Source organism: Odocoileus virginianus, chromosome 30 (genome assembly GCF_023699985.2).
Source record: "Odocoileus virginianus isolate 20LAN1187 ecotype Illinois chromosome 30, Ovbor_1.2, whole genome shotgun sequence".
In the NCBI taxonomy this organism is placed as follows: domain Eukaryota; kingdom Metazoa; phylum Chordata; class Mammalia; order Artiodactyla; family Cervidae; genus Odocoileus; species Odocoileus virginianus.
The window spans coordinates 17,999,385-18,013,656 of record NC_069703.1 but is presented as its reverse complement, the minus strand read 5'-3'; the positions used below and the strand labels follow the sequence as shown (position 1 = coordinate 18,013,656).

Sequence of the window (14,272 nt, the reverse complement as noted above, 5' to 3'; positions counted from 1 at the left end):
GAATGACAACAAAAATAAGAGAATTAGAGCAGAAACATGAATGCTTTATGACAGAACAAATTATTGAGAAAAGCCAGTGCTGGATCACCTAACAGAATGAAGCAGCATGTGCCTTAGGCACTACTCCAAAAATGAGGATAAAGGGCAAAGAGAAAAGAGAAAAACAGAGAAAGACAGGATTTTTAAAAGAATTTTATATTCTAAAGTATAAGTAAAGAGAAAGCATCAAAGGGATTTTCATATACAAAAACTGAGTCTTAATGGGCTTTCTTACACACATTGTTCATTATTATTAATTTTTAAATTATATGTTGATCTTAAAGTATATGTGGAGGAGTTTATTCATGTGTGTGCGCGCATGATTAAGGACTTAAAACTCACAATCTGACTTTAACAAGAAAAAAATGATTAGGAAAGAAGAGGGTATCCATCAGAGACTGAGGGTGAGGCACAGTGGCTTCTTAGAAGGGCACAGTCTCCCACTTAAGTATAGAAGGAAATAAAAGGTGGATTACTGGAAGAGAATCTAGAGGGGATTTAATTCTGAGGAGGAGCATAAAAAAAAAAAAAAATTAGCAATAAGATACTAGTGTGGGTTGGAAAGAAAAAAAAAGATATTAACTAGAAAAAGAACATGAAATTTACCAGCCAGGAAAATCAGGATTAAGTGATTTTAGATAGGGAGTGATTTTAGGTAAGTTTTAGAGGACAAAGCTAGATTGTCTCAACAAAATTTAAAAGAAAAGAAAACAAAAACTGAAGAAGTCACACTATATGATTTTAAGATTTACTAGAGTAATCAAGACTGTATGGTATTAAAGAAATAATAAATGCATATTATTTATCTCAGTGGGATAGAGAACCAGGAAATGAACCCATTTAAATACTGTCAACTGATTTTTCACTTTCCTCAACTAAATTACTCCTGTATTTTTTCTAAAAATCAAATATTTTGCTTTTTTATTTGTTGATTTTCATCAAACAGTGATCCCACAGCTTACACAAAACTCTCTGACAAAGGATGTGCATCCAAAATAAATTAAAATAAGACTTCCAATAGAAAATCCACAGTAAGAAAACAATCCAATTAGAAACTGAGTCAGAGCATGAACAAATGCTTCATGGGTGGCAAATAACTACAGTTGACCCTTTAAAAACACAGGTTTGAACTGTGCAGGTCTACTTGCACATGGATTTTGTTCAGTAAAGATCTGCTACAGTACTACCAAATTCACAGTTAGTTAAATTGTGGATTGGGAGGACTGATTAAAGTTTTACACAGATTTTTGACTGAGCAGACTTCAGTGCTCCTAACCTCTAAGTAGTTCAAGGGTCAACTGAACATGAAAAGATGTTCAACATCATTAGCCATGAGAGAAATGCAAATTAAGACCATGATAAGATGCTGCCATACACCTACTAGAATAGCTAAGATAATAAAAACTACTAATAATATCAAATTCTGATGAGCATGTGGAAAAACTGGATTTCTCATGTATTGTGATAGTAATGTAAAAGTAGTATCGTTACATTGGAAAACAGTTTGGCAGTTTTTAATAAAGCTAAGAGTGCACTTACCACACAACCCAACAATTGTACTCTCAGGCATAAATTCCAAAGAAATGATGACCTGTGCATGTGTGCTAATCGTTTCAGTCACGTCCGACTCTTTGCGACCCCATGGACTGTAGCCCACCAGGCTCCTCTGTCCATGGGATTCTCCAGGCAAGAATACTGGTGTGGGTTGCCATTCCACCTCCAGCCAGGGGGATTTTCTGACCCAGGGATCGAACTCATATCTCTTATGTATCCTGTATTGGCAGGTGGGTTCTTTACCACAAGTGTCACCTGGGAAGCCCCACACAAAAACCTACACATGAACATTCACTGCAGCTTTATTTGTACTATTCCCCAAATAGAAACAAATGAAACATCCTTCGAGGAGCAAATATAAAAGCCAACTGGTATACTTAAGCAACTTTTACTTAACAATAAAAAGGGATTAACTATTGATAGCCAAGACAGTTAAGTGAATTTCAATTTCACTGAAACAAAATTTCATTGAAAAGGAGGCAACTTCAGATACTCACATACGGTATGGTTCAGTTTATATAACAATTTTGAATCAACATTATAGTAATGGAAACCAGAGCAGGTTGAGGGTGTTGAAGGATTAGGGCTAGGGGAAGAGTGTGACCATTAAGGTCACGTGAGAGAGTTTTCGTACAGTGATGGGATAGTCCACATCCTGATTATATAGGGTTACATTGGTCACTCTAATTTACATGTGTGATAAAATTTCATGGAACTACACACACACACACACACACACACATACACACACGTATGGAGAAACTGGCAAATTTGACTAAGGTCCGTGCTTGCATTAATGATATTGCATCAATGTCAGTTACCTAGTTTTGATAATATGCAACAGTAAGATATTATCACTGGGGGAATCTGGGTGAAGAGTACATGAAAACTGTTTACATTTATTTTAGGCAATTAAAATAATTCAAAATACAAAAGGTATAAAGGGGTAGTAGGGATCATCTAAACTATACTGAGCAGAGAAGTACTGCTAGTCTAAAATTACTCCAATAACCTATTTATCAGAATTTATCCAACAATCTATTTTAAGAATTGAGACAAGAAATCAGACTCCATTTTAGTCTAGAGATGATCCTAAAAGTCTCTATATACCTAGGTCAACCAAAGAAGTATGAAATCTATAATATAAATATGGTTAAAATACAATTTTAATACTACAGTCACATTTGGAAGATAATTATAAGAGGAGCAGGGCTTCCCTGATGGCTCAATTGGTAAAGAATCCATCTGCAACGCAGGAGACCTGGGTTCGATTTCTGGGTTGGGAAGATTACCTGGAGAAGGGAGACTACCCACTCCAGTATTCTGGCCTGGAGAATTCCATGGACAGAGGAGGCTGACAGGCTACAGTCCATTGGGTCACAATGAGTCGGACACGTCTGAGCGACGTTCACTCTAAGACGGGAAAGGGGTTAGAAAGAGGGTATATTTTTTGAAAAATGGTTGCCATTTATTCCTCTCCTTAAATGAACACTTTTATGTAGTCACTTCTTACCCCGGTCCTGGTCTTGGCCATGTGACTTGCTTTGGTCAATGGAACAGTAGCAAGCAGAAGTTAGAACAAGAGGTTTGAATTTGGTGGGGGTGGGCGAGGAGTAAAGGGAGGTATTAAGAATTTAAAAGGCGAGCAGAAAGGAATGAAATATTCATTTTGTATGGTAGATAGTTAATTGATGAAGGAAATGCAGTAGGATTCAACTTGTGAGCTGAAGTTATAAAGTGAGATCAAGCATCACAATTCCAGGGGGTGTGTGTATGTTTTCTGTCCATGTTCAACTGACCAGGTACAGGCAGCGAGTGGTGAGGAAATTTGGTTTAAATAGAGTTGGGGTATTGACAGGCAAGAAATGTAGAGGAAGAGAGGACCAAGGGATCTGAAGCTATGTGGGAAGGACAGACCACTATGATGGTCTTTGGATTTCACTCTGGATGAGAAGGGAGAAACTGGAAGGCTATTATCAGCACTAGAGAAAAAATAGTGGAGACAATAAACTATCAATACTACTGGAAACACAATATTGTTGGAACAAGTGGTCTCAAAGGATGTAAGCCAGGGAGAGGAGGGAAAGGTGCTTACAGTGCAGAAAACCTGAAACTGAGATTTGAAAGTTGTTGTAAGTACGGAGGTAAAGGAACTGGAAGTCCAAGGTGTTCACACAAATTTTCTGCTTGGATAGTGATGCTGCATTCAGTGAACACAGTAAGCCACATGATAAATCATGTAAAACCTGACAGATAAGACCAGGAAGTCAGTATATGAAAAGACAACGAACGAGTGGCTAATGGTTTGGTCTCAAAGAATGTGTTTTTGTGGCTTGCTATGAGGTGGGAAGAAAGAAAGCAGTCTAGAAGTGACAATGAAGAGCATGGAGGGAATTGAACCATCAATTTAAAATATATATATTACTTTCCCAGTATGTTCCAAACTCTAGTTTGAGCTCCTAGTTTGAGTACTAGGAACTATGTTAGTGAACAAACTTTCAGGTCCAGTGATTGGGGAAATTTGTGTCCCCCACCTAAATCAGTGAATGCAACAAAAAAAATCTCAAACACATTTTATGTGTTTATACCTCAAAGACAGGGTCTAATGATTGCAATCTATTATGTTATAGTTTTTTGGAAAAAAAATTAAGGGGAATTAGTTATAGGCTCCATTGGAAAAAGCACTTCATCTCCTCAAGGGAGACCAGTTTAAGTAAAAAAGATAGAGTACAATGAAGAGACAGACTACACAAGATATTTTGCTAATGTCAGGCACTGGATTTCAAAGCATATGGTGGAAGGGAGATCAGAGGTGATAAGAGATCAAGGCTGATTAGTGGATATATGGACAATAACTAGAACATAATGGCTCATTTTATTGTGATGATCCAAATAAACAAGGCTGTCAGTCATATGGGATTAAACCCAATAGCCTCTGAAGGGAAGATGAACAATCTATTCCAGTTTGGGTACTGGGTTCTTAGGTTGATGTTAGTGAGAGGAATATGAACATAGGTAGTAAGTGTCATATACTGTTGAAGCCTGGCTTGGAGAATTTTGAGCATTACATTGCTAAGTTTGTGAGATGAAAGCAATTGTTCAGTAGCTTGAACATTCTTTGGCATTGCCTTTCTTTGGGATTGGAATGAAAACTGACCTTTTCCAGTCCTGTGGCCACTACTGAGTTTTCCAGATTTGCTGGCATATTGAGTGCAGGACTTTCACAGCATCTCTTTTAGGATTTGAAATAGCTCAACTGGAATTCTATCACCTCCACTAGCTTTGTTTGTAGTGATGCTTCCTAAGGCCCACTTGACTTCACATTCCAAGATGTCTGGCTCTAGGTGAGTGATCACACCTTCATGGTTATCTGGGTCATGAAGATCTTTTTTGTATAGTTCCTCTGTGTATTCTTGCCACCTCTTAATATCTTCTGCTTCTGTCAGGTCCATACCATTTCTGTCCTCTATTGTGCTCATCTTTGCATGAAATGTTCAGTTGGTATCTCAACTTTTCTTGAAGAGATCTCTAGTCTTCCCAGTCTATTATTTTCCTCTATTTCTTTGCATTGATTGCTGAGGAAGGCTTTCTTATCTCTCCTTGCTATTCTTTGGAATACTGCATTGAAATGGGTATATCTTTCCTTTTTTCCTTTGCCTTTTGCGTCTCTTCTTTTCTCAGCTATTTGTAAGGCCTCCTCAGACAACCATTTTGCCTTTTTGCATTGTGAATAGTCTTGATCACTGCATCCTGTACAATGCCACGAACCTAGGCCCATAGTTCTTCAGGCATTCTGTCTATCAGATCTAAACCCTTGAATCTATTTGTCACTGCCACTGTATAATCATAGGGAATTCTTAAAGAGATGAGAATACCAGACCACCTGACCTGTCTCCTGAGAATTCTGTATGCAGGTCATGAAGCAACAGTTAAAACTGGACATGGAACAACAGACTGGTTCCAAATCGGGAAAGGAGTACAACAAAGCTATATACTGTCACCCTGCTTATTTAACTTATATGCAGAGTACATAATGTGAAATGCTGGGCTGGATGAAGCACAACCTGGAATCAAGATTGCCAGGAGAAATATCAATAACCTCAGATATGCAGATGACACCACCCTTATGACAGAAACCGAAGAAGAACTAAAGAGCCTCTTGAGGAAAGTGAAAGAGGAGAGTGAAAAAGTTGGCTTAAAACTCAATATTCAGAAAACTAAGATCATGGCATCTGATCCCATCACTTCATAGCAAATAGATGAATAAACAATGGAAAAAGTGAAAGACTATATTTTGGGGGGGCTCCAAAATCACTGCAGATGGTGATTGCAGCCATGAAATTAAAAGATACTTGATCCTTGGAAGAAAAGCTATGACCAACCTAAAAAGCATATTAAAAGGCAGAGACATTACTTTACTAACAAAAGTCTGTTTAGTCAAAGTTATGGTTTTTCCAGTAGTCATGTATGGATGTGAGAGTTTGACTATAAAGAAAGCTGAGCTTGGAAGAATTGCTGCTTTTGAACTGGGGTGTTGGAGAAGACTCTTGAGAGACCTTTAGACTGCAAAGAGATCAACCTATTCCATCCTAAAGTAAATCAGTTCTGAATACTCTTTGGAAGGACTGACGTTGAAGCCGAAACTCCAATACTTTGGCCACCTGATGAGAAGAACTGACATTAGAAAAGACCCTGATGCCAGGAAAGACTGAAGGTGGAAGGAGAAGGGGACGACAGAGGATGAGATGGTTGGATGGCATCACTGATGCAATGAACGTGAGTTTGAGTAGGCTCCAGGCATTGTGGATGGACAGGGAAGCCTGGCGTGCTACAGTCCATGGGGTTGCAAAGGGTCGGATACGACTGAGTGACTGAACTAAACTGAGTAAGAGTCATGATAATTCAGATAATAAAGAACTAATTTATTGTTGCAATACCACTGAAAGCCTCAAGTATAAGATGTCATAGTCTCCTTTGATATGATTAACAGTAAATGAGAGCAAAGAATAGAGGGCTACATAAATAATCACCACACATTTGCTTGCTAATGTTAGTTGTATAAGAAATTTACATTTCACATAATGAATATTAAGTATCTAGGCAGTAACTTTGAGGTGTAGATACATAATTTATTGCTACAGTTTTGCATATACATATGATATATTAATTTATATTTGTGTACTACTGAAGCCAAGTTCACAGTAAAATTTATTCTCAAGATACTGACATTAATATCCTCTAAAAAGGGCATTTAATTTGTCAATGGTAACTAGAGAACTAGACAATGAAATGACTTACATAATACCACTAAGACTGGAAACATCAGATATTTTTATAAACTTGTCAGACATTGGACCAAGCATAATCAAGAGAAAAATATCAATAATTCACTTTTTTAAAATAGTAGTCATGGCTTCATATAAAGGTATGTTTTGTGTTTCTAGGCTGAAACACTGTACTTCTTAGAATGCATATTTAAATAATCACCATGAATTTCCAACCATAACTTAAAGCCTTAAATTTATGAGTAAGAAAAATTTAATAGGACATATATTCAAATGATAACACACACAATAACTATATTTAACTCATTAGGTATCATTAATTTTTAAATGTCTGAGTTATGGGCCAAATCAGAAGGGATGACTTTTCTAGCAGATGGAATCCTGCTAGAGGCAATGCTTCCTGCAGGATCCATTCTAGGTTAAGACGGAACTGAATGAAGGCCAGACCAAGGAATAAACTTTTCATGTTCCCTGACTAACGAAGATCTGGTTCATTCCCTACACAGGACACACACTAACAAGCTCTGTTCTCACGGATACATGGTAGAATTTTGTACAAACTCATGCTAGATACTATGAAGAAATAATATTTAACATTTCTATGAAAAAATGTCTCTAGTGTTTTATTTAAGAGAACAAATTCAATTTCATTATCTAAATAGGAAGTATTTCCCATTTAAGCAACACTGTGTATATAAGAAGGTATTTTAGTTCTACCTAGACTTTTATGGGAGGGATTGGGGGCAGGAGGAGAAGGGGACGACAGAGGATGAGATGGCTGGATGGCATCACTGACTCGATGGGCATGAGTTTGAGTAAGCTCCAGGAGTTGGTGATGGAGGGAGGCCTGGCGTGCTGCGATTCATGGGGTCGCAAAGAGTCGGACACGACTGAGCAACTGAACTGAACTGAAATTTTATGACTTTCTATTTTTATATCAAACAGTTTACATCTTTTGATTTGATGTACTTGGGCATTCAATTTATTTCAATAAGAACTGAATCAAATCTTAAGAGTTTTCTTTAAATAAAAACCATTTCTGCAAATTCTAAAACAATGTTTCAGAGGCATGGTAATAGATTTTTGCTGTCTCAAATAAATGGTTTAGAAACAAATTAGGGTTTGGAATCATAGAGAAAGAATAAGTAAATCAGTCAGTAAATAAATAAATAAATAACTTTGATTAGGGGCTTCCCAGGTGGCTTATGGTAAATAATCCGCCTGCAATGCAGGAGACCTGGGTTCAATTCCTGGGTCAGGAAATTATCCCCTTGAGAAGGAAATGGCAACCCACTCCAGTATTCTTGCCTGGAGAATTCCATGGAGAGTGGAGCCTGGCAGGGTACAGTTCATGGGGTCACAAAGAGTCGGACATGACTAAGTGACTAACACTTTCACACTTTGATTAGATGATATTTAGAATATTTGAGATAGCAAAATATTTACAGTAGTCTAAAATTAAGAGCTGAAATCTGAATACACTGCTTTAATACTAGTATATGTATATACGTCAACATTCAGATATACACAAACACGCATAAGTGTACTATATATATGATATGATCAAACCTTAAATACAAAACCGTGTGATTTTTTTAACCCATGTGTACTATGCCCATATATCTTTTAACATATATGGATGAAAAATACAGCAAACTCTTTTCATTATTACTGAGGAGGATGAAGATTCATCTATTGACTAGATTCATTTGGGAGGGAATGGAGGAGGATGTGTCTTTGATATGTCAAAGTGTTTTCTTTGATTGGTGCTAATACAGTAATGAAAGTTGGCTTAAAGCTCAACATTCAGAAAACTAAGATTATGGCATCTGGTCCCATCACTTCATGGGAAATGGATGGGGAAACCGTGGCTGACTTTATTTTTGGGGGCTCCAAAATCATTGCAAATGGTGTTTGCAGCCATGACATTAAAAGACGCTTGCTCCTTGGAAGGAACGTTATGACCAACCTAGATAGCATATTAAAAAGCAGAGACATTACATTGCCAACAAAGGTCCGTCTAGTCAAGTCTATGGTTTTTCCAGTGGTCATGTATGGATGTGAGAGTTGGACTGTGAAAAAAGCTGAGCACCGAAGAATTAATGCTTTTGAACTATGGTGTTGGAGAAGACTCTTGAGAGTCCCTTGGACTGCAAGGAGATCCAACCCGTCCATCCTAAAGGAAATCAGTCCTGGGTGTTCATTGGAAGGACTGATGCTGAAGGTGAAACTCCAGTACTTTGGCCACCTCATTCGGAGAGCTGACTCATTGGAAAAGACCCTAATGCTGGGAGGGATTGGGGGCAGGAGGAGAAGGGGACGACAGAGGATGAAATGGCTGGATGGCATCACCGACTCGATGGACATGAGTTTGAGTGAACTCCGGGAGTTAGTGATGGACAGGGAGGCCTGGCATTCTGTGATTCATGGGGTTGCAGAGAGTCGGACACGATTGAGTGACTGAACTGAACTGAACTGAAAAAAGTAACAATGGAGCATGTTTTAAAACACCTATATTCACTGTTATTAGAACACCTTTAGTTTCATCTATATGCATCTGAATTGTTTCTAATATATGGTTCAGTTAGTGAAATAACAAAGAGAGAGTATGCCTTATTTAGTGAAAATTAGATGCAGATTATATAACTCATTTACATGAAATAGTTTGTTTCATAAATGCAAAGAGCTAAATGTTAAATTCTTAATGTTATCTCTTTTATTGGCCAAGTCTCTATATACTGATGTAAAAGAATGCTCACATCAAGCTTATTGCAATAGACACTGATGCTTGAAGCATTCTTAACGCATACACAAAAAGCCAACACTGGTTGCGATACACCTTCTTTATATTCAGTCAATGCTTAACTTGCTAAATGAAACCTAGAACTTAAGCCTTAATATACTTTTCTTCATAAGTAGATATTTCTTTGATAATGCTTATTAATTATGCACTGTTTTGGAGGGAGCATGACAGTGAAAATAATATGCTATTTTCTTTTTCTTATTTATGGACTTATTTATGTATTTATATTCAATAATACTTAGCTATCACTCAAAGTATGTATTTCAAGAGGGAATCATTCATTTGAATATAAATGAAAATCCAAGAGGTAATAATTGATTTATTATCTGTGGAACAGGATAAATTGATCACAAGAGGTCAATTTTAGAATGTCACCATTTCCTTTAATGTAACCTAATTATGTTTCAAGTACTGCTTTAGCAATCTATTAACATATACCTTGGGTTCCTTCACAAGTATAAGGCGGCAAGCTGGGAGGTTTTATAATGCAAGACAGGTATTAATGTACCAATAATACATGCCCTTGAATCTCAATATTCTCTTTACATTATTATGCTTTAAAACCATTAATGTTGTACAATATGCCCTTCATCTCTAATATAGTCAACTTAGCATATGTATCATAAAGAACAGGATGCATATTATTAATAAAATACAAACACTAAACTTCATTTTGTAACTTATTTGGTGCTATCTCATCATTATTAATTTTTAAAGAAATAAAGTTCTCCCAATTTAGAGTTCACATCCGCACATTATTTTAGCAAAAAAGTAACAGTACATGCTATTAAAAGAAGATAACTTATCATATGAGAATCTTAGTATTTCACATTTCCTTTTTCTAAAATTTAACTGTTTCCTTTATATAAATCATTCTGTTTCTCTCATCCAGCCTGGAGGCTATATTGCTCAATGGGTTTTTCAATTAAGAAGGAAGCAATGCAGGTGGGCAGGAAGGAACATTAAATTCTCATCGGTAGGCATCACCTGTTAGATGAACAAGACAACTTCCCTCAATCTACAGCATTTTCTAGAATGCCAGCTGATGAATCTGGCTGGAAAAGCCTTTTATAAAGTTCACATTAGTGCTCTAGGATAAAGAGAATGTGCTTTACACCCATCAGGTATCTCAATATGTAACAGGTGATTTGTTTTCTCTTTCTCTCATGACTCATAATGTCTCAGCAATTTCTAGTGACTTTATCTTACAAATCTATTCTTATTTCTCTCACTGTTCCCATCATAGGCTCAAACCTGATTTATTTTTCTCTCTTAAACATAATCTTGAAGTCATCTGAACCAATACCCTTAGATATAAGGGCAGCAGATTTATTTCCCATTGTTTAGGGTCCAGAAGTTGAATTTTACAAAAGCAATGTTTCCTTCCATCCCTGTTACAAACCACTCTACTCTAGTCTGTGCAATACTGTTTTAAGCAACGGGGCAGCTACACCCAGGAACATCCTGCTTGTTTCAAATCCTTTCCTTTTAAGCTACAACTAAGTACAGGCATGTGGTCTGAGTTCCAAACATCAGAGATATAGTGTCATGTAGACACTCAGTCAAATACCCAACTATCTTGGGAAGAAAAGCACCCAGGACCAATCAGAATTTCTTCTCTGATATTATGAATTGAAGATGTACTGCATATTTTCTGTTATAAAACTGCTGCATTTTTAAAATTATTTGTAATCTCACTGAGGGCAGTAATGGAGTCTTAGGATCTTCTTATGTCTGAAATACAGTCCTACACTGGTAATTCATTTCATGAATGTTTAATGGTAATCTCATGCTTTAAAGAAACACAATTTTTATAGTCAACTGAGACATTCTCTGATTTTCCTATCTAATTTTCATCACTTTAAAGATTCATGTAGAATAACACAATAACTGAATCATAATTTTAATGTGGATGGAAGCAAGGAAAGCACTTTCTTCATGTGTATATATTGATTTTTCCTTCATCATTTATGCAACGCAACTGCCATGTGTCAAGCACTCTCCATTTAAGATACAATGGTGTGTGTGTGTGTTCAAGGGTACACGCATACTTTAAGACTGATTTTTAAAGCATATGCATGAAAATTAAGTTAGTAATAAATGACTACAAAATAAAACATAAAATTCTACATTTTATAAGTGATCATTCAAAAGATCATTGAATTGCTACTTTTAGTTGTTCATAGAAACTTTGCAGAGTGTGTGTCCAGACTAAGAATGACAGGGTACTATTGTTCAGAGGTTCTTATTAGTATTTAGTTAACAGGGATCTTGATATGGATTTTTTTACATTAATTATGATTTCCAGGGATACAACTTTCTGGTGAGGAGCTAATTAGATGGTCTTAGCAGGTAATATCTAATTCAGGAAGAGTTGCAGGAAAAGGAATGACATACCAACTAACAGATGAATTCAAGACTGAGCCAGGGTTTCAAAGGAAAGGGCAGACTGTGAATGTGAGGATATATTCTAAATTCTTTCCTAGTGAACCACAGAGTCTATCAATATTTTTTAATTAAAAACTATGTGGCATCACTACAAGAGTATACGACCAAGCACATTACAGCTTCTACCATCATCATCTTACCAAAGCAAATCACCTCTATCCTTAAAGTCACTAAGCCATTAACAATGACCTATAAAATTTTAAGCAAGACACTAGTTTTAGACATATTTACACAGTATGGATCCATGAGTAATCGTAAATTACAGTTCAGGGCTCTGATTACAGTGCTGAAAAATCTATCAATAACCACCAAAGAAACAATCAGTCTCTCCCTTATTTGTCAATATTTATCCACTATCTCAGCTTCAAAACTGGTATAAATTCTTTGTCTTTGATGATGAAGGTGAGCTCTTGACATTGATGGGAAATTTGAAATGCAAATAATTTTTGGCATCAATCAGTAGTAATTTTGATCTGCTATATCAACATCTACTGAGTCTCTACTGGAAGACAGTATTTGGATATCAGGGTCGTGGAGAAAATCTGTCAAAGCGTTTGAAATCATTCTTAGTAGAGATGAGTCTACTGGCAATCACTTTATTGTTGTTGTCACCTTAACAGTTTGATTGAAGCACTCTGAATGATTAATACATTTAAAGATACATTTTAGAATGGACTGCAGTCTTTTATAAACAACTTCGACTAAGCCAAAAGTAATAAAAAATTAAAATTAGAGAACAGCATTAAAATTTTACCTATATAAGATGAGTAAGTCCTAGTGATCTAATGTACAACACAATACCTATGGGTAAGAGCAATGTTAGGATAGTTAAAATTTTACTAATAGGTTAGTTATTATATTAAGTGCTCTTATAAAAATAATAATAATAATAAAGAGGGCGGGGGAAACTTTTAGAGGCAAGAGATACATTTACGCATTGATTGTAATGGTCTCACAGGTATATATTTAAAACTCATCATGTTGTTTATGCTAAATATGCAAGCTTTCTGTATGTCAATCATACTTCACAATAAATTAGTTTTAAAAATTCCAGTAATCTATTATAATAATATTTATGAAATATGCCTGCATAACATAGAAACATAATAAAATTAAGAATTACATGGATGATTATTCCAGATAACCAAATGGTAGGCATATGACTATTGAAATATATCTTAAACTGTCAGTACTTTACAAAGAAAGTAAGTGAAAGTGTTAGTTGCTCAGTCATGTCCAGTTCTTTGTGACCCCATGGACTATAGCCCACCAGGCTCCTCTGTCCATGGAATTCTCCAGAAATAGGTTTCACACCTATTATTTAAAGCTATGCTTTCTCATTCAGAATATGTCAAACATTATTTAGCTATACCTTTGTAACTCAAGTGGATTATGCTATTTATGCATCAATGCCCAGTAACTGTCAAAATTGGATGGGAGACCAAACTTGCACTTAACATTTTAACAGTACGAATTTAATATAAGGGATTGTTAACTGTGCATTAAGTTGTTAACTAGATAATTATACAGGGAAAACAAGAACATGAAGGTATCATGGAAAAAGCCCTGAACAAAAGAGCTACCACTTTTAGGACTGAATGCACAAAGGGACAGAGGTGGAATTATTATAACCTTGGTGGGGGCCACCACAGAGCTGAGGAGTGGTCCTGAGACTGCTGGTACTGATATCCCTCATCTTGGAAAGAGGCCAGGCAGATCTGGAAACACAGACCTCTGAGAAGGGGGCAACTGTGTGCTGGAGTTAATGTCTTTGACGGATGGCCTGATACAGCTACGTCTGCAAACACTGGAAAAACTGTCAACTGGATTCAGCTGCTGTGATGTTGCTGAGGTGAAGAACTGCTGGGGTGATGCTCACTGAAACTGCAAGTCCAGAAGAAGCTCTCAGGAAGGAGAGAGGGAGCCCGCCAGCCCACCTCTAGCCTTGTCGTCTCCCACAAGCAGCCACTATTACCAAAGCCCAATACAGTCAGTTGGCAAGGTGAAATGTCGCTTGCAAAGTCCAGCTCCAGCCTCACCAAAAAGATAGAGGAGGGTGGGTCTGGTGCAGAGATAAAATAGCATAAAAATTGGCACATAGTCTTAAGAGATAATCAAACTACAAACAGAACAGAGCAGACCC

General features: G+C 36.7%; 1 protein-coding gene across 2 annotated transcripts in view; it reads right to left on the bottom strand.

Annotated features, from left to right (window-relative positions):
* The window catches only part of SPAG16 (sperm associated antigen 16), a 968,306-nt gene that overhangs the window by 452,434 nt on the left and 501,600 nt on the right, over positions 1-14,272 (bottom strand). The gene's annotated exons all lie outside the window — the stretch shown is intronic.